Raw genomic sequence first — 19,023 nt, forward strand, 5'->3', positions numbered from 1 at the left:
ACAATTAAATAATAACTAATTACAATTACAATTTTCTCTGTACTATATACATCAACTGAAGTAATCATTTATAAATTCAGTCTTTGAGGAGGCTTCCTGATCCTGTCTGGATAGCGCCTTTCTCGAGTATCCTGTTCTTGCGGCGGAGTCGATTCTGGCTCATTGTCATTGGTTGGTTCGTCAGCTTCCAATACCACTGATTCTGAGGTAGACGCAATCTGTACTTCGGGTTCATCACCAGGTGCGCATGCTCGTGGTATGGGTTTGACTTGTTCCTGTGACTCTAGAATCTCGTCAGCATGGCATCTCACGATGCTCTCTCCAACGTCTACTGTGTACATTAGTGGTCCCTGCTGTGTGCATATCGTTCTTGGCTGCCATTTTTCTGTTCGGTAGTCGCGGGCCAAGACTGGTTGCCCTATCTTGAAGCTCCTGGTTGGCTTCTCATTGATGTGCTGGAATTGCTTATCCTCAACATCTCGTCTTATGTTTGGTTTGAGCAAATCCAGGCGACATCTTAACCTTCGGTTAAAGAACATTATGGCTGGAGCTTGGTTGGTGACTGCATGTGTCGCATTCCGGTAAGCAAACAAGAAATTATCCACCTTGTGTTGTAGTGGTATGTCATCGTTATACATCGCCTTTATTGCTTTTTTAAAGGTCTGAACAAACCTCTCGGCCAATCCATTTGTGGCTGGATGATATGGGGCAGATGTATAATGTTTTACCCCATTATTCCTCAAAAACCTCCGGAAATCCTCGGACACAAACTGTGGTCCATTGTCGGAACAAATCTGTTCTGGCAAGCCATTCCTGGCGAAGATGGTCCGTAGGACTGCAATAGTTTTCTCCGTGGTGGTGGAGGACATTTTGATGAACTCTGGCCATTTCGAATGTGCATCCACGGCGATTAAAAACATTGAGTCCATAAATGGACCAGCAAAATCAATGTGTACCCGTTGCCATGGAGATGAGGGCCACTCCCATGGGTGTAGCGGGGCCTGTGGTGGAGCGTTTTGGACTTTCTGGCATCCTGCGCATCTCTTGGTCATATCCTCGATTTCTTTATCGATTCCCAGCCACCACACAAACGCCCTGGCTAGGCTCTTCATTTTTACCCCTCCCAGATGACCTTCATGAAGCTCATTGAGCACTCTATCTCTCAACTTGGGTGGAATTACCACTCTGGATCCACACATCAAGGTCCCCGGCACACTGACAGCTGTTCTCTCCTTGGCGAGAATGCTGGCAACAGTGAGTCGCCATGTGCTGGCCATCCCTTCACCGTCAAATCATAGACCCGAGAGAGTGTCGGGTCATTTTGGGTTTCCTTCTCTATACTTGAGTTTGTAACAGGTAGACATTCGACTATGGTCGCATGGAATATCTCAACAGGGTCCACTGCAGGTGCTTCCTTCACCGTAGGCAACGGTAGGCACGACAGCCCATCAGCGTTTCCATGCTGTTTCGTACTCTTGTACTCTATGTCGTATTGATGTGCCCCTAGAAAAAGGGACCATCTTTGCAGCCGTTGCGCCGTCATCACCGGAACGCCCTTCTTTGGGTTAAAAATGGAGACCAGAGGCTGATGATCAGTCAGTAGGGTGAATTTCTGCCTGTGCAGATAGTGATTGAACTTCTTCACCTCCCACACCAGGCTGAGGGCCTCCCTGCCAATCTGGGCGTAGTTACGCTCGGCTGAGGTTAACGAGCGCGACGCAAAGGCTATTGGCCTCTCTGAACCGTCAAGGAATTTGTGTGACAGCACCGCTCCAATGCCGTAGGGAGACGCATCACATGCCAACCGAATCGGTAGTGTTGGATTGTAGTGGGCCAATACTTCTTTTGAAGTGATTAGGCATTTACATTTCTGAAAGGCACGCTTACACTCATCACTCCATTTCCATGCTACTCCAGTTTGCAGCAGGGCGTTCAGTGGGTGCAGAATTGTAGATAAATTCAGCAAGAACTTATGGTAGTAGTTCACCAACCCGAGGAACGACCACAGTTGCGACACATTCTCCGGTGCTGGAGCCTTGACTACTGCCTCAATCTTGTCTGGGGACTTATGTAACCCCTCCTCATCAGTCATGTGGCCACAATACGAGATTTGTTTCCTGAAAAACTCGCATTTGGGACGGTTGGCTCGTAGCCCATATTCTTGTAATCTAGTGAGCACCTGCTCCAGGTTGGCAAGGTGTTCACTGTCATTTTCGCCCGTAACCAGGATGTCGTCCAAATAACACTGGGTCCCCGGGATCCCTTGCAGGACTTGTTCCATCGCCCTCTGCCAAATAGCCGGAGCTGATGCTACCCCGAATACCAGTCGGTTGTACTGGTAAAGACCTTTGTGAGTGTTTATCGTGAGGTATTTCCTAGATGCTTCTTCTACCTCCATTTGTAGATACGCTTGGGCCAGATCAATCTTCGTAAAGCGTTTCCCTCCAGATAGTGAGGCGAAAATATCTTCTATCCGTGGAAGTGGATATTGTACTGTGTGCAGGACTGGGTTCACAGTTACCTTAAAGTCCCCACAGATGCGAACCTTCTTCGGCTCCCCAGGCGTGCTGCTCAATGATTTCTTCATTACAGGAACGATGGGTGTGGCCCACTCGCTCCAGTCCACCTTGGACAGCACACCCGAACGCTCCAGACTCTCCAGCTCTGCTTCGACGGCTGGGCGGATCGCGTACGGTACCGGTCTGGCCTTAAAAAAATTTTGGGTTTGCGTTATCTTTAATTTTTATCGTTGCCGTTACTCCTTTTGGAGTCCCAAGTCCTTGTTGGAACACCTCTTTCGCGTCAGATAGAATTTTTGACAGTCGTCCAGGTGTGACGTCATCATCCTTTTTGTCAGCCACAGTTAGCGCCTTAATGGAATGCCAATCCAATTGTATTTTTCGGATCCATTCACGTCCCAATAATGGTGGTCCTCCATCTTGTAGTATATATAGATACAGTTTCTGTGTTTCCTTGCCGTTGTATTTAACGGGCACCCTTATTTTTCCTCTGGGGTAGACTTTTTGCCCCGTATATGTCTTCAATACAATGGACGTGTCCTTCAAGGGTATGTGTGAGAACAGCCGCTCATAGTCTCGTCGATTCATGACAGTTAGGGCTGATCCTGTGTCCAATTCCATCTTTACTTGGGACCCTGCTATCATGAGGGTGACCCAAATGGTTCGGTGATCCTTCTTTGCGATCACGTTGTGTAACTTTAGACAACTTAGTCTCCTGCTCCCGGAGTCATTATCACTCTCCTGATCTTCTGAACTACTGTCTGTCACTTTTTTTACTTTCTTGTACTTTTCCTTAGTAGTTCTTTTAGTGTTGGTTTTCTTTCCCGACCTGCAGACTCTTGCTATGTGTCCCACATTTCCACATTGACTGCATACTTTGTCTTTAAACCAGCAGTCCTTCTGGTCATGGGTTGTTCTGCCGCAGCGATAGCACTTTTCTGCTCCATATGCCATTTCGTTGGTGCTATATTCTTGTGGTTTCTGTTGTATTTCCGCAGCTCCCCCGTGCTGCTGCTTCGTAGGATACTGCCACGCTGAAAGCCTTTCCTAGCGTCAGGTCCTTTTCCGAAAGTAGTCGTTTCTGGGTTCCTTCACTCTGGAGCCCGCAGACAAACTTATCCCTTAAGGTATCTGCCAGTCCTGCTCCGAACTGGCAGTGCTTCGATAACTTGCGTAGTTCCGTAAGATAGTCAGCATTGCTCTCATCTTTGTGCTGGTTTCTTTTATGGAACTTGAATCTTTCTGCTATCAGCAGCGGTGTAGGGTTTAGATGTTCCTGTAAGATATTGACAATCTCTTCAAAGCTTTTCTCCATTGGTTTAGCTGGGGTAATTAAATTTCGCAATAGGCCGTACGTTCTCGCGCCCATCAAATTTAATAATACCGACGCCTTCTTTCCATCGGCCACCTCATTTGCCTTGCAGTACACTTCAATTCTTTCCACATACGTGGTCCAGTCTTTTATTTCGTTGTCGAAAGCAGTGATAATGCCACTCTTCGGCATCTTGGGTGGTTTAAAATGGCGCCTCCCGCGCTTTTCCTTCTTCCCCAATGGATTAAAATGGCGCCTCCCGCGCTTTTCCTTCTTCCCCAATGGAATAAAATGGCGCCTCCCGCGCTTTTCCTTCTTCCCCTTGCTGCCAACGCTGCTCCTAGCGTTCTAAAGAGTAATCGCGGCTTCGGCGCGTCTCTCTTTTCCTTCCCCTCATTTTATTTTCTCTAACGTTGCCCGGCTCTTGAGCACCGACCGCGCCCTGTGCACTCCACCCTCTCTCTTTTCCTTCCCGACGACGCTGCACGGCCCCTTTGCAGAGCCGCTCGATCGAGCTCAAGCCCGCCGCAGTCCGGAAGGGTCAGCGCACTACCTGCTACCAGCACGATTTGCTGGAACACCTTGACTGCGGAGCCAAGCTCAGCTCTCCACAGCCTCCCCTGCGATTTTCTGAACTCCGATGGATCATTGGGCGGTTGCCCGCGGTCGACGCCCGTTGCCCTGACTTCGACCTCCAAGAAGCTTCTTTTCAGCGATGGATCCCGTGAGGTGATGCAGTACTGCAGGTGAGTTCAAACCTGCTCGTCGCCAGTGTAGTGTCCGCGTATCAATAACACACGGACTGCAGGAGAACGATAATAACAGGTGTTTACTGAACAGAGGGTATGCTGGAACTGAAAGTACAGAAGCCTGCTACGGCTTTATATACAGGTGTGGTCACTGCCGGTACTACAGTATAAAAGCAGTTCTCTCTTAAAGGTACATGCACAACACAGACCACTGGTATTCGGTGTCTTCTTTCAATAGCTCTCTGAGATTTGTTGTATGTTCCGACATGTGTGGGATGAAAGAACTCATGTATTGGACCAAGCCGAGGTAATTCCTCAGCTCTTTCTTGTCTTTGGGTGGTTTCATTTCAGCAATCGCTGCAATCTTTTCTGGATTTGGCTTGACTCCCTCTGGTGTATAAATCATGCCGAATAATTGGCATTCCTTGACTTTAACTATGCACTTATAATCATAATCAACTTTATTGTCATTGTTAGTGCACAAGTGCAGTACAACGAAATGTAGGCTTGCGGCTCCCGAGAGTGTACATTTAGATTAAGACATTTAAACATTCAACATACATTTGGCTTGTAATGCATTAACATAACCATAATAAAGTGCATTGGCAGATGTGCAGGCTTTAGAGTTTATTTGTGGAGTTCAGTAGGATGACAGCCCTGGGAAAGAAGCTGTTCCTAAATCTGGTCGTACGGGTGCGAATGCATCTGTAGCGTCTCCCAGATGGCAGGAGGGCGAACAGACTGTGGCTGGGGTGGGTAGGGTCTTTGATGATGGTCCGTGACCTCCGTAAACAGCGTTTCTGGTATATGTGCTCTATGGTCGGTAGCCATTTAACTTGATGCCAGCATTTAACTTGATGCCAGCCTTCCTGGTACTCTTCATGGCCTCATGTAGGTGCATGTCATGGTCTCTTTTGTAGTGTATGTACTTTGCAGAAGGAACTATATTCTGCAGCCCCTGTATACTGCAGTACCAGTAGTGACCACCCCTGTATATAAGCCTGTGTAGTAACTTTGCATAGTAGTTCCAGTTTTGTCTCCACTCAGTAAACACCTGTTGTAACCAACTCCTGCAGTCCATGCCTCAATTACACACAGACATAATACTGGCGACGAGCAGATCCGAACTTACCTACAGTCTGCACCACCTCATGGGGATCCATCCCTGAAGCGAAGTTGTCAGAGGTCGAGGCCAGAAGAAAGAAAAAAAAACAGAAGAAACGGGCGTCGACCGTGGGCAACCGCCTCTGATTCATCGGATTTGAAGATTTGCAGGAGAGGCTGTCGAGAGCTGTCTATGGTGTTCCAGCTAATCGGGCTGGTGGCAGGTAGTAGACTGATCCTTCCTGGGCTGCGGCGGGCTAGAGCTCGATCGGGTGGCTTTTCAACGGGGCCGAGCAGCGTTGTCGGGAAGAGGAGAGAGAGAGGGTGGAGCACACAGGGCGCGGCCGGTGCTACGAAGCCAGGCAGCGTACAGACCTGAGAAGAGGGAGGAAAGTGTCCCGTAGGGTTTGCTCTGACGACGGGAAAATAGAAGAAATTAGAAGCGCAGAAAGCCGCGAGGAGCTGCAGTTTGCCACGGGGACCGCGGAGAGCGGCGTTAGCAGCAGCGCGGGGGGAAGTGCGCGAAGACCATAGGGCGTCGCCATCAAGGCATAAAAACGCCAGCAACAGCGCTAGCAGCAGCGGAGAAGACAGAAAGCACGGGAGGCACCATCTTAATCCAGCAGGGAAGAAGGCAAAGCGCGGGAGGCGCCATTTTGTTCAATCGGGGAAGAAGGCAAAGTGCGGGAGGCGCCATCTTAGATTTCCAAGATGCCGAAGACTGGCAATATCACTGTCTTCGATAATGCAATAGAAGACTGGACCACGTATGTGGAAAGAGTCGAAGTATATTGCAAAGCAAACGAAGTAGCCGATGAGAAAAAGGCATCGGTACTACTAAACTTAATGGGCGCAAGAACATACGGCCTATTGCGGAACCTGATCACTCCAGCCAAACCGATGGCGAAGAGTTTTAACGAAATTGTTGATATCCTACAGGAACACCTAAATCCTACACCGCTGCTGATAGCAGAAAGATTTAAATTCCACAAGAGAAATCAGCATAAAGATGAGAGCAATGCTGATTACCTTACGGAACTACGCAAGCTATCAAAGCACTGCCAGTTCGGAGCAGGACTGACAGATACTCTACGGGACAAATTTGTCTGTGGACTCCTGAGTGAAGGAACCCAGAAGAGGCTACTCTCAGAGAAAGAACTGATGCTGGATAAGGCTTTCAGCTTGGCAGTATCGTACGAAGGAGCTGCGGAAATACAGCAAAAGCCACAGGAATACGGCACCCATGAAATGACATGGGGATTTGAAAAATGTTATCGCTGCGGCAGAACAACCCATGACCAGAAGGACTGCTGGTCCAAGGACAAAATATGCAGGCAATGCGGAAAGATGGGACACATTGCACGAGTTTGCAGGTCTGGAAAGAAGACTAACGACAACAAAAAGGCTACTAAGGAACAGTACAGGAAAGTACAAAAGATGACGGACAGTAGTTCCGAAGACCAGAAGAGCGATAGTGAATCCGGGAACAAGAGACTAAGCTGTCTCAAACTTCACAACGTAATCGCGAAAGAGCATCACCGAACCATTTGGGTCACCCTCACGATAGCAAGGTCCCAAGTCAAAATGGAATTGGATACAGGATCAGCCCTGACCGTCATGAATCGATGAGACTACGAGCGGCTATTCTCACACATACCCTTGAAAGAGACATCCATTGTCTTGAAGACGTATACGGGGCAGAAAGTATACCCCAGAGGGAAAATAAGGGTGCCTGTCGAATACAACGGCAAAGAAATACAGAAATTGTATCTGTACATACTGCAAGATGGTGGACCACCGTTATTGGGACGTGAATGGATCAGAAAGATAAGTTTAGACTGGCACTCCATTCAGGCACTGACTGTGGCTGGTAAAAAGGATGACGACGTCACACCTGGACGATTGTCAAAAATCTTAGCTAATGCTGAAGAGGTATTTCAACAAGAACTGGGAACTCTTAAAGGCGTAACCGCCTCGATAAAAATAGAAGAGAATGCAATTCCCAAGTTTTTCAAAGCAAGACCGATACCGTATGCAATTCGCCCAGCCGTCGAGGCAGATCTGGAGAATGCAGGCGTGTTATCTAAGGTAGACTGGAGCGAGTGGGCGACACCCATCGTTCCTGTCATGAAAAAAACGTTAAACAATAAGTCTGAGGAGTCAAGGAAGGTTCGCATTTGTGGGGACTTCAAGGTGACGGTGAACCCAGTCCTTCACACAGTACAGTATCCTCTTCCGAGGATAGAAGATATTTTCACCTCACTATCTGGAGGGAAGCGTTTTACAAAAATTGACCTAGCACAAGCATATTTGCAGATGGAGGTTGAAGAATCCTCTAGGAAGTATCTCACGATAAACACTCACAAAGGTCTTTACCAGTATAATCGACTGGTATTCGGAGTAGCATCAGCTCCGGCGATATGGCAAAGAGCGATGGAACAAGTCCTGCAAGGGATTCCGGGGACTCAGTGTTACTTGGACGACATCCTAGTGACAGGTGAAGATGACAGTGAACACCTTGCCAACCTAGAGCAGGTGCTCACTAGACTAAGAGAACACGGGCTACGAACCAATCGCCCCAAGTGTGAGTTTTTTAAGAAACAGATATCATATTGTGGCCACGTGATTGACGAAGAGGGGTTACATAAGTCCCCTGACAAAATTGAAGCAGTAGTTAAGGCTCCAGCGCCTGAAAATGTGTCACAACTGAGGTCATTCCTAGGATTGGTGAATTACTACCATAAGTTTTTGCCGAATTTGTCCACAATTCTGCACCCACTGAACGCCCTACTACAAACTGGAGTAGCATGGAAATGGAGCGATGAATGTAAGCGGGCTTTTCAGAAGAGTAAAGACCTAATCACTTCAAGAGAAGTATTGGCTCACTACAACCCATCACTACCGATAAGACTGGCGTGTGATGCGTCTCCCTACGGCATTGGAGCGGTACTGTCACATAAACTCCTTGATGGTTCAGAGAGGCCGATAGCTTTTGCGTCACGCTCGTTAACTGCAGCCGAGCGTAACTACGCCCAGATTGACAGAGAGGCCCTCAGCCTGGTGTGGGGGGTGAAGAAGTTCAATCACTACCTGCACGGTCAGAAATTTACTCTACTAACTGATCATCAACCTCTTGTCTCCATTTTCAACCCTCAGAAGGTCGTCCCGATAATGACAGCACAACGGCTACAGAGGTGGTCCCTTTTCCTAGGGGCACACCAATATGACATCGAGTACAAAGGAACTAAACAGCATGGGAATGCTGATGGATTGTCGCGCCTACCGTTGCCGATGGTGGAAGAAGTTCCTGCAGTGGATCCTGTGGAGATATTCCACTCGACCATAGTCAAATGTCTACCTGTGACGAATGCAAACATAGAAAAGGAAACACGAAATGACCCGACACTCTCCAGGGTCTATGATTTAATGGTGAAGGGATGGCCAGCACATGGCGAACCACTGTTGCCAGCATTCTCGCCGAGAAGAGAACTGCTGTCAGTGTGCAGAGGAACCTTGATGTGTGGATCCAGAGTAGTAATTCCACCCAAATTGAAGGATAGAGTGCTCAATGAGCTTGATGAGGGTCTTCTGGGAGGGGTAAAAATGAAGAACTTAGCCAGAGTGTTTGTGTGGTGGCTGGGAATCGATAGAGAAATCGAAGAGATGACCAAGAGCTGTACAGGGTGCCAGAAGGTCCAAAACGCCCCACCACAAGCCCCTCTACATCCATAGGAGTGGCCCTCATCTCCATGGCAAAGGGTGCACATTGATTTTGCTGGTCCATTTATGGACTCGATGTTTTTAATTGCGGTGGATGCACATTCAAAGTGGCCAGAGGTAATAAAAATGTCCTCAACCACCACAGAAAAAACCATCACAGTCTTACGAACTATATTCGCCAGAAATGGGCTGCCTGAACAGATTTGCTCCGACAATGGACCACAGTTTGTGTCTGAAGAGTTCCAGAGGTTCTTAAAGAACAATGGTGTTAAGCATTACACACCCGCCCCATATCATCCAGCCACCAATGGATTGGCTGAGAGGTTCGTTCAAACATTCAAGAAGGCTATCAAGGCAATGTGTAATGAAGACATACCCCTACAACACAAGGTGGATAACTTCTTGTTTGCGACACATGCGGTTACCAACCAAACTCCAGCCATGATGTTCTTCAATCGAAGACTAAGATGCCGCTTGGATTTGGTTAAGCCAAACGTCCGAAGAGATGTGGAGAACAGGCAGTTTCAGAATATGAATGAAAGGCCGACCAGGAGTTTTAAGATAGGTCAACCAGTTTTGGCCCGGGACTACCGCACAGAGAAATGGCAGCCAGGAACGATCTGCACACGGCAGGGACCTCTAATGTATACCGTGGATGTTGGAGAGAGCATTGTAAGACGCCATGCTGACCAGATTCTAGAGTCACTGGAAAACATCAATTCCACACCACGATCCGATACACCTGGTGATGAAACCGAAGTACCAATTGCATCTACCTCAGAATCGGTGATATTGGAAGCAGACGAACCAAACAACGACGTTGATCCCGAATCAACTTTGCCAGAAGAACCTGATACCCCAAAGAGGCGTTATTCAGACAGAATCAGGAAGCCTCCTCAAAGACTGAACTTATAATTGCTTAACTTCAGCTAATGTATCTAGCAACTGTAATTGTAAATATGTTATTTAATTATTAATCGAATGTTATGTACTGTTTAGCTAAAAGGGGAGGAATTGTAGTGTATGTACTTTGCAGAAGGAACTATATTCTGCAGCCCCTGTATACTGCAGTACCAGTAGTGACCACCCCTGTATATAAGCCTGTGAAGTAACTTTGCATAGTAGTTCCAGTTTTGTCTCCACTCAGTAAACACCTGTTGTAACCAACTCCTGCAGTCCGTGCCTCAATTACACACGGACATAATACCTTTCATCTGCTCAATAGATCTGAATATCATCAGCTATTCCTATAGCTCCTTCACAGCCTCTGTATGTCTCGTCTATTTTCTGTTGAAAGATATCTTGACTGACCATGTGTGCGGGAAATGCATCCAGCTGCAGCTACTTGTAGACCACATTGTGGCGCTCGAGCTGCGGGTGGATGAGTTTTGGAGCATGCGCGATGCTGAGAGGGTCGTGGATAGCACGTTTAGCGAGTTGTTCACGCCTCAGGGTAGGGCTGCACAGGGGGTGACCATCAGGCGGAGCAACAGAGGCAGGCAGGAAGTGCAGGGGCCCCCTGCGGACATCCCCCTTGCAAACAAGTATACCAAGTTGGATACTGTTGAGGGGGATGACTCACCAGGGGAAGGCAGCAGCAGCCAGCTTCCTGGCACCAGGGACGCTTCTGCTGCTCAGAAAGGGAGGAAAAAGAGTGGGAGAGCAATAGTGGTAGGGGATTCTATTGTAAGGGGAACAGATAGGTGTTTCTGTGGCCGCAAACGTGACTCCAGGATGGTTTGTTGCCTCCCTGGGGCCCGGGTCATGGATGTCACTGAGCGGCTACAGGGCATTCTTAAGGGGGAGGGTGAGCAGGCAGAGGTCGTGGTCCACATTGGGACCAACGACATAGGTAGGAAGGGGGATGAGGTCCTGCATCAAGAATTTAGGGAGCTAGGTAACAGATTAAAGAGCAGGACCTCAAAGGTTGTAATCTCTGGATTACTCCCAGTGCCACGTGCTAGTGAGTATAGGAATAGGAGGATAGAGCAGATGAATGCGTGGCTAAAGAGTTGGTGTAGGGGGGAGGGTTTTACTTTCCTGGATCACTGGGCCTGCTTCTGGGGAAGGTGGGACTTGTACAAGTCGGACGGGTTGCACCTGAACCAGAGCGGGACAAATATCCTTGCGGGGAGGTTTGCTAGCACTGTTGGGGGGGGTTTAAACTAACTTGGCAGGGGGATGGGATACAGAGGGGAGCTGAAAAAGGGGGTGATGTGCTGCCAATTATAGAGAAAAAAACAAGTCAGCTTGGTAGACAGGGCAAATATACAAGGGCAAGGCTGGATGGCATCTATTTTAATGCAAGGAGTCTTGCAAATAAGGTGGATGAACTGAAGGTGTTGATAAACACATGGGAGTATGATATTGTTGCTATCACGGAGACATGGTTGAGGGAGGGGCAAGACTGGCAGCTCAATATTCCGGGGTACAGAATCTTCAGGCGAGACAGAGGGGGGGGGTATAAGAGGAGGGGGTGTAGCAATATTAATTAAGGAGTCAATTACTGCAGTAAGGAGGGATGACATATTAGCAGGTTCCTCTAATGAGGCCATATGGGTGGAGCTTAAAAACAAGAAGGGGGCAAGCACTTTGCTGGGAGTGTACTATAGGCCTCCAAACAGTCAGGGGGAGATAGAGGAACAGATATGTAGGCAAATCTCAGAGAAATGTGCAAATAATAGGGTAATAATAATGGGGGATTTCAACTTCCCCAATATTAACTGGGATAGTCAGAGTGTGAAAGGCACAGAGAGTGTAGAATTCTTAAAGTGCATCCAGGAGAGCTTTTTGAGCCAGCATGTAGAAGGTCCTACAAGAGAGGGGGCGGTACTGGACCTAATTCTAGGGAATGTGGCCAGCCAAGTGGAAGAAGTGCTAGTAGGTGAGCACTTTGGTGACAGTGACCATAATATGGTGAGATTTAAGGTGGTCATGGAAAAGGACAGGGATGGGCCGGAAATAAAGGTTCTAAATTGGGGGAAGGCCGATTTTAATAGGATAAGGCAGGATCTGGCCAAAATGGACTGGGATCAGCTACTTGTAGGAAAATCCGCATCGGAGCAATGGGAGGCTTTCAGAAGGGAGATTGAGATCATACAATGGCAACATGTTCCCGTAAAGGTCAAGGGTGGTTCCAAAAACCACAGGGAACCGTGGATGTCAGGGGATATACGAGAATGGATTAGAAAAAAAAGGAGGGCTTTTGGCAGATACAAAAGGCTAAAAACGGAGGAAGCCCTAGAGGAGTACAAAAAGTGCAGGGGGATACTTAAAAAAGAAATTAGGAGATCAAGGAGGGGCCATGAAATAACACTGGCGAGCAAAATAAAGGAAAATCCTAAGATGTTTTATAAGTATATTAAGGGTAAGAGGATAACTAGGGAAAAAATAGGGCCCATTAGGGACAAAAGTGGCAATCTGTGTGTGGAGCCGGAAGATGTAGGAGGGGTTCTAAATGAATTTTTTGCATCTGTTTTCACTATGGAGAGGGACGATGTAGACATAGAAATAGGGCGGGGGGACTGTGATATGCTCGAACACATTAACATCGAGAGGGAGGAGGTATTGGTGGTTTTAGCAGGCCTAAAAATGGATAAATCCCCAGGCCCGGACGAAATGTATCCCAGGCTGCTGTGTGAGGCAAAGGAAGAGATTGCGGGGGCTCTAACACACATATTCAGAACCTCTCTGGCCACAGGGGATGTGCCAGAGGACTGGAGAACCGCTAATGTAGTTCCATTATTCAAGAAGGGGAGTAGGGAAAAACCGGGGAACTACAGGCCAGTGAGCCTAACATCAGTGGTGGGAAAATTATTGGAAAAAATTCTGAGGGACAAGGATTAATCAGGGATAGTCAACATGGCTTTGTCAAGGGAAGATCATGTCTGACTAATTTGATTGAATTTTTTGAGGGGGTGACTAGGTGTGTGGATGAGGGTAACGCAGTGGATGTGGTATACATGGATTTCAGTAAGGCCTTCGATAAAGTCCCGCACAGGAGACTGGTCAAGAAGGTAAGAGCCCATGGAATCCAGGGTGCCTTGGCACGTTGGATACAAAACTGGCTTAGTGGCAGAAGGCAGAGGGTGATGGTCGAAGGTTGTTTTTGTGACTGGAAGCCTGTGGCCAGTGGGGTACCACAGGGATCGGTGCTGGGTCCCTTGCTGTTTGTGGTCTATATTAATGACTTGGATATGAATGTAAAAGGTATGATCAGTAAGTTCGCGGATGATACAAAAATTGGTAGGGTGGCAAATAGCGAGGAGGGTAGTCTCAGTCTGCAGGACGATATCGATGGGTTGGTCAGATGGGCGGAACAGTGGCAAATGGAATTTAACCCGGAAAAGTGCGAGGTGATGCACTTTGGGGGGACTAACAAGGCAAGGGAATACACAATGAATGGTAAGACCCTAGGCAAGACGGAGGGTCAGAGGGATCTGGGTGTGCAAGTACACAGATCCCTGAAGGCGGCGGAACAGGTGGATAAGGTGGTAAAAAAGGCATATGGGATACTTGCCTTCATTAGCCGAGGCATAGAATATAAGAGCAAGGAGGTTATGATGGAGCTGTATAAAACACTGGTTAGGCCACAGCTGGAATACTGTGTGCAGTTCTGGTCGCTACACTACAGGAAGGACGTGATAGCTTTGGAGAGGGTGCAGAGGAGATTCACCAGGATGCTACCAGGGCTGGAACGCTTCAGCTATGAAGAGAGACTAGGCAGATTGGGTTTGTTTTCCTTGGAGCAGAGGAGGCTGAGGGGGGACATGATTGAGGTGTACAAAATTATGAGGGGCATAGATAGGATGGATACTAAGGAGCTTTTTCCCTTAGTAGAAGGGTCAATAACTAGGGGGCACAGATTCAAGGTAAAGGGCGGGAGGTTTAGAGGGGATTTGAGAAAGAACTTTTTCACCCAGAGGGTGGTTGGAGTCTGGAACTCACTGCCCGGAAGGGTTGTGGAGGCTGGAACCCTCACAACATTCAAGACGCATTTGGATGAGCACTTGAAATGCCATAGCATACAAGGCTACGGACCAAATGCTGGAATATGGGATTAGATTAGACAGGGCGTGATGGCCGGCGCGGACACGATGGGCCGAAGGGCCTCTATCCGTGCTGTATAACTCTATGACTCTATGACCTTTAGCCCGAATGGTAGCCGCAGGAATTTGTAACGCCCAAATGGTGTGTTGAATGTTGTCAGTGTTGTTGATTCCTCATCCAACTTCACGTTCCAATATCCATTTCTGGCATCTAGTTTTGAGAAAACCTTGGCTCCTGCCAGTGATGGCGTAATCTCCTCTAGCATTGGGGTGGGATCGTGGTCCCTCTTTATCGCCTGGTTTAGATCTTTGGGGTCCAACCATATTCTGAGACGCACGTTTGGCTTTTCTCATACCACAATTGAGTTTACCCAGTCTGTGGGTTCAGTGACCTTTACAATCACTCCCTTTTCTTCCATCTCCTTTAGCTCTCTTTCAAGCTTTGTCTTCAGCTCGATGGCTACTTTTCGTGGAGCATGGATAACGGGCTTTACCTCTGGATCGATGGTGATGTGGTATTGGAAATCTCCGAAACATCCCACTGTATCATCGAAACATTCCGGATACATGTCTATCAAGTCTTTTTTACTCTTGATTTGTGGGTGGTTCTCCAGTGGGGTGTTGCTGGCTATCTTCAGTGGCGTTTCCGTCAGCTCGTGATGCAGTGAGATCAATCTCAACTTCTCGCAGCTGTTTAATCCCAGGATCGCTGGCCCCTCAGTGTCGGTGACATAGAACATGCAGTTGATCTTTCTTTTATGTGTCCCTTTGATAAAGGTTATTCCGAGTTGTTTAATCTCACTCCCCCCGTATGCTATCAGCGTGACATTACTTGCCTTTAAACAACCATTTTTCGGGTAGTCATCTTCTCTCAGGCTTTCGGGAAAGATCTGCTGGTACAGTCTCAATGGGAGAATGTTGCTCTGAGCCCCTGTGTCCAGCTTCAACTTTAAGTTGATGGTTTTGGGCCGACCTTTGATCTTTTTTTTGATTTGGATGATGGTGTGCAATTCTCTCCTCGGAGTATTTTCTGCTCTGGACATCTCGTGAAGCTGTATCTTTATGGTTTCGATGTTTAGTGCATTGTCGTGATCATCATCATCATCCTGCTCATCCATGGCATGGATATTGTGTTTCTTTCTCTGGTTCTGCTGTCCGCCTTTGTTTTTGATGTATGTTCCTTCTTTCTTCGTTCAACACCTCTTTTCCCAGTGGTTTAGTTTGCCACATGCATTGCAGCTTGTTCCATATGCTGGACATTTCCTCTTGTCTGTGTAATCGTGCGGTCTTCCACAATTTCTGCACATGTTTCCCCCGTTGTCATGTGTATGTCTTTGTGTGTTGTACTTTTCTCTCACTGCATCCACTCTGTTGTCCGTCTCAGAAGCCGTCCGCATGTCAGCCGTTTGAGAAATCAGCGTTTTCATTTGCTGCTTCATGAGCTCTCGCAGTATCTACAGCCTCTGTTATTCCGAGCTTTTCTTTTCCTATCAGGGCTTTTTGTACCTCTACATGCGCTGACCCCCATATTAGCTGGTCCACAAGCTTTTCTTCCATTTCCTTAAATTTACACTTGCTGGCTTCATTTCTCAGCCCTGTTAGGAAATTGTCAGCTGTTTCACCGGGTTCCTGTCTTAGACTCTGGAATTTGTATCTGTGTATACGGTGATTGGATTTAGGCTCTAGATGGTTGCTGAATTTATCAAAAATTGTCGCAGGGTTTTCATTTTCGTCTTCAGTCAAACTCCAGCTATTATACAAATCTAGACCTTTTTCTCCTGTCCTCAACAGAATGTAACTAACCTTTTCCTCGTTGGTAGCGCCCTTCAGGAAGCTTTTGAATGTAAGCTCACATTTCTGTTTGAACTTGCGGAATGCTTCTACTATATCGCCGGCTTCCCAGTTCATGAGGGGTTGCATTTGCACAGTCATCATTTTAGTTTCCCGTACGATTCACTCTCAAATCACCGCAGACATCGGCACTCACAATCAGCTCATAAAATCACTTTTCGTCTTATTCGTAGTTCGTATAGCACAATTTTTTACTCACTTATACCGCTGCCACCATGTTGTGTCTCTTTGTGTTCTTTTACTATAAATAATACAGACACTTTTAGCTCATTTTAGTTACTGCTTTTACTAGCTGTATTCCTGCTTTGTTTCTCTGTGCTGCCGCATGGTGCGGAGTGATACAAGATGTCCGACGCTGCACTGTGCACTGCCCGTGCACAGTGTGCCACATAGCAATATAACTACACCATACCAAAGTAGTTCCATACCAAAGTAGTTCCATTTAACAATGTGATACTATAACAATGTAACAGCCAGTTTCTGTACTACTTTATGCAATCCTTGTTGTTTGTGTAAATTGAACAAAAAATAGAAGGATCTAATGCTTCTCCTGTTTTTGAGTACAGGAATCCCTCCCCAACCACGGGGATTACGTCGCTGAAAACCCCCGTGGTTGGTAAAACCGTGATTGGCAAATACAAGACCCTATGGGAAAAATGGGGTTTGGGGAAACGTGGCCGCATTTAAACTCTTCAGAGCCTGTGTAAGTTGCTTGTTCTTTTATTAAACACAAATAAAATCCATAATAACGTAACAAAAACAATAAATGTTCAAATAACACAATAAAAAAGATCAACTGGGCAGTTTCTTAAAGAATTCTGCGATGGATGGTTGACTCATTTTTTTCTGTATCTTTCTGGACCTGCTTGTATGGTCTCATTAAATCCTCCAAACCTCGCTTGAATTTTAAACTACGCTCCAAGAATGGGTCAATCTCCATAAAGAGGTCCGAGAGATTAGTAGCAACGAGCATTGCCTTGCTAAGGTTGACACTTGTCATCTTCGACTTCTCCACCATATCCTCGTCCTCTGCCTCACTAGAATGCTGTATCAGCTCATCAAGGTCCTCCTTCGTCAACTTCTCGATGTCATCAAGCTCTATGTCAGCCAGCCCCTCGCCTCCCAAATGTCGCGCAACCTTCACAATGTGATCAACTTCATCGTCAACTGTAGGGAAGCCTCGGAAGTCATTCACTGCCTCCTTCCAAAGTTTACCCCAGCAGGCGTTGATTGTCATCCTCTTCAGTTCATCCATCGATTATTTTATGTCGATGATGCAGTCAGCGATGGTGTAATCCTTTCAACAAGTTTTCACCGTCAGTGTTGCGTCATCCTCCATAGCCTCCATCATGCGGTCAAAACTGCGTCGTATGTAGTATGCCTTGAAGGTGGCTATCACACCTTGGTCCATGGGTTGAAGGAGTGATGTCGTGTTGGGAGGCAGGAAGACGACTTCAATATTAGGGTGGGCGAATTGGAGTGCCGGCGGGTGGCCAGGGGCATTGTCGAGGATGAGTAGGACCTTGAAGGCCAGATTTTCTCTCTCAAGGTACCGCTCCACGTCATGCACAAAACAGTTATGAAACCAGCCCATGAAGACTGCAGCAGTAACCCACGCCTTGTGGTTAGAACGCCAAAAGACAGGTAGATAATTTTTGTTTTTGCCCTTCAGAGCACGGGGAATAAGAGCGGTAGAGCAGCATCGGCTTCACTTAACAGTCTCCCTCGACGTTAGCACAGAGGAGAAGGGTCACCCTATCCTTAGCCACCTTGAATCCCGAAGCATGCTTCTCCGCCTTCGCGATGAAAGTTTGGGAAGGCATCCGCTTCCAGAAGAGACCAGTCTCATCTGCATTAAATACCTGCTCCAGCAGGTAACCCTTCTCGGTGATCAACTTCTTCAGCTCCTTCGGGAACTTGGCAGCGGCCTCGTGATTGGCTGAGGCTGATTCCTCCACAACCTTGAGGTTAGTCAAGGCAAACCTCTTAAAATTTTTCAACCAGCCCTTACTCGCTTGAAACTTTGTCATCTACACTTACCCCGGCAGCCACAGTAAGATGCTTGTAGATACTAAGGGCCTTCTTACGTACCCATGCGGAATTAACATTCACTTTTTTCTGGTTCTGGTCTTCCAACCAAATATTAAGTGCCTTCTCCATTTTTTCAAGCTTATGGTCCCGTGGCATAAATGACACTTGAGCACTTTTTGAAGAGCCACCTGCAATACTAGCCCTTATTGACACCTCACTTTTTTTTATGGTTCTAATGGTGGACCCATTAACCCCCATTAGTTGTCCAACCGACGCTGTACTTTCACCACGGGCAAGCCTATTAATGACATCTAATTTCCTATCTAAGGTTAATACATTCCTTGCCCTTTTCGCTATTGATTCACCTTTACCACTGAGATTACGCTTAGGGGCAATGATTAAGGGCTAAACGTTCACACACACACACACACACACACACACACACACACACACACACACACACACACACACACACACACACACACACACAGTACAGGTACAGTATATCCACGAGTGGAGCGAGACCAGGGTGTTATGCTGAAAAGAGCAGCGCATATACGCAAAATTCACTGCCACGGTTGGCAAAAATTGTTGCAGAGAGGAAACCATGTATACGTGAAATCTGCGTATGGCAAAACCGCAGTTGGGGTGGGATTCCTGTACTATCACTTTGCAAAATGTAGACCTGT

General features: G+C 47.2%; 1 protein-coding gene across 1 annotated transcript in view; it reads left to right on the top strand.

Annotated features, from left to right (window-relative positions):
* The window catches only part of tex11 (testis expressed 11), a 300,617-nt gene that overhangs the window by 160,641 nt on the left and 120,953 nt on the right, over positions 1-19,023 (top strand). The gene's annotated exons all lie outside the window — the stretch shown is intronic.

This window comes from Somniosus microcephalus, chromosome 1, assembly GCF_052327205.1.
Source record: "Somniosus microcephalus isolate GS21.2 chromosome 1, FLI_Smic_1.0, whole genome shotgun sequence".
NCBI classification, from domain to species: domain Eukaryota; kingdom Metazoa; phylum Chordata; class Chondrichthyes; order Squaliformes; family Somniosidae; genus Somniosus; species Somniosus microcephalus.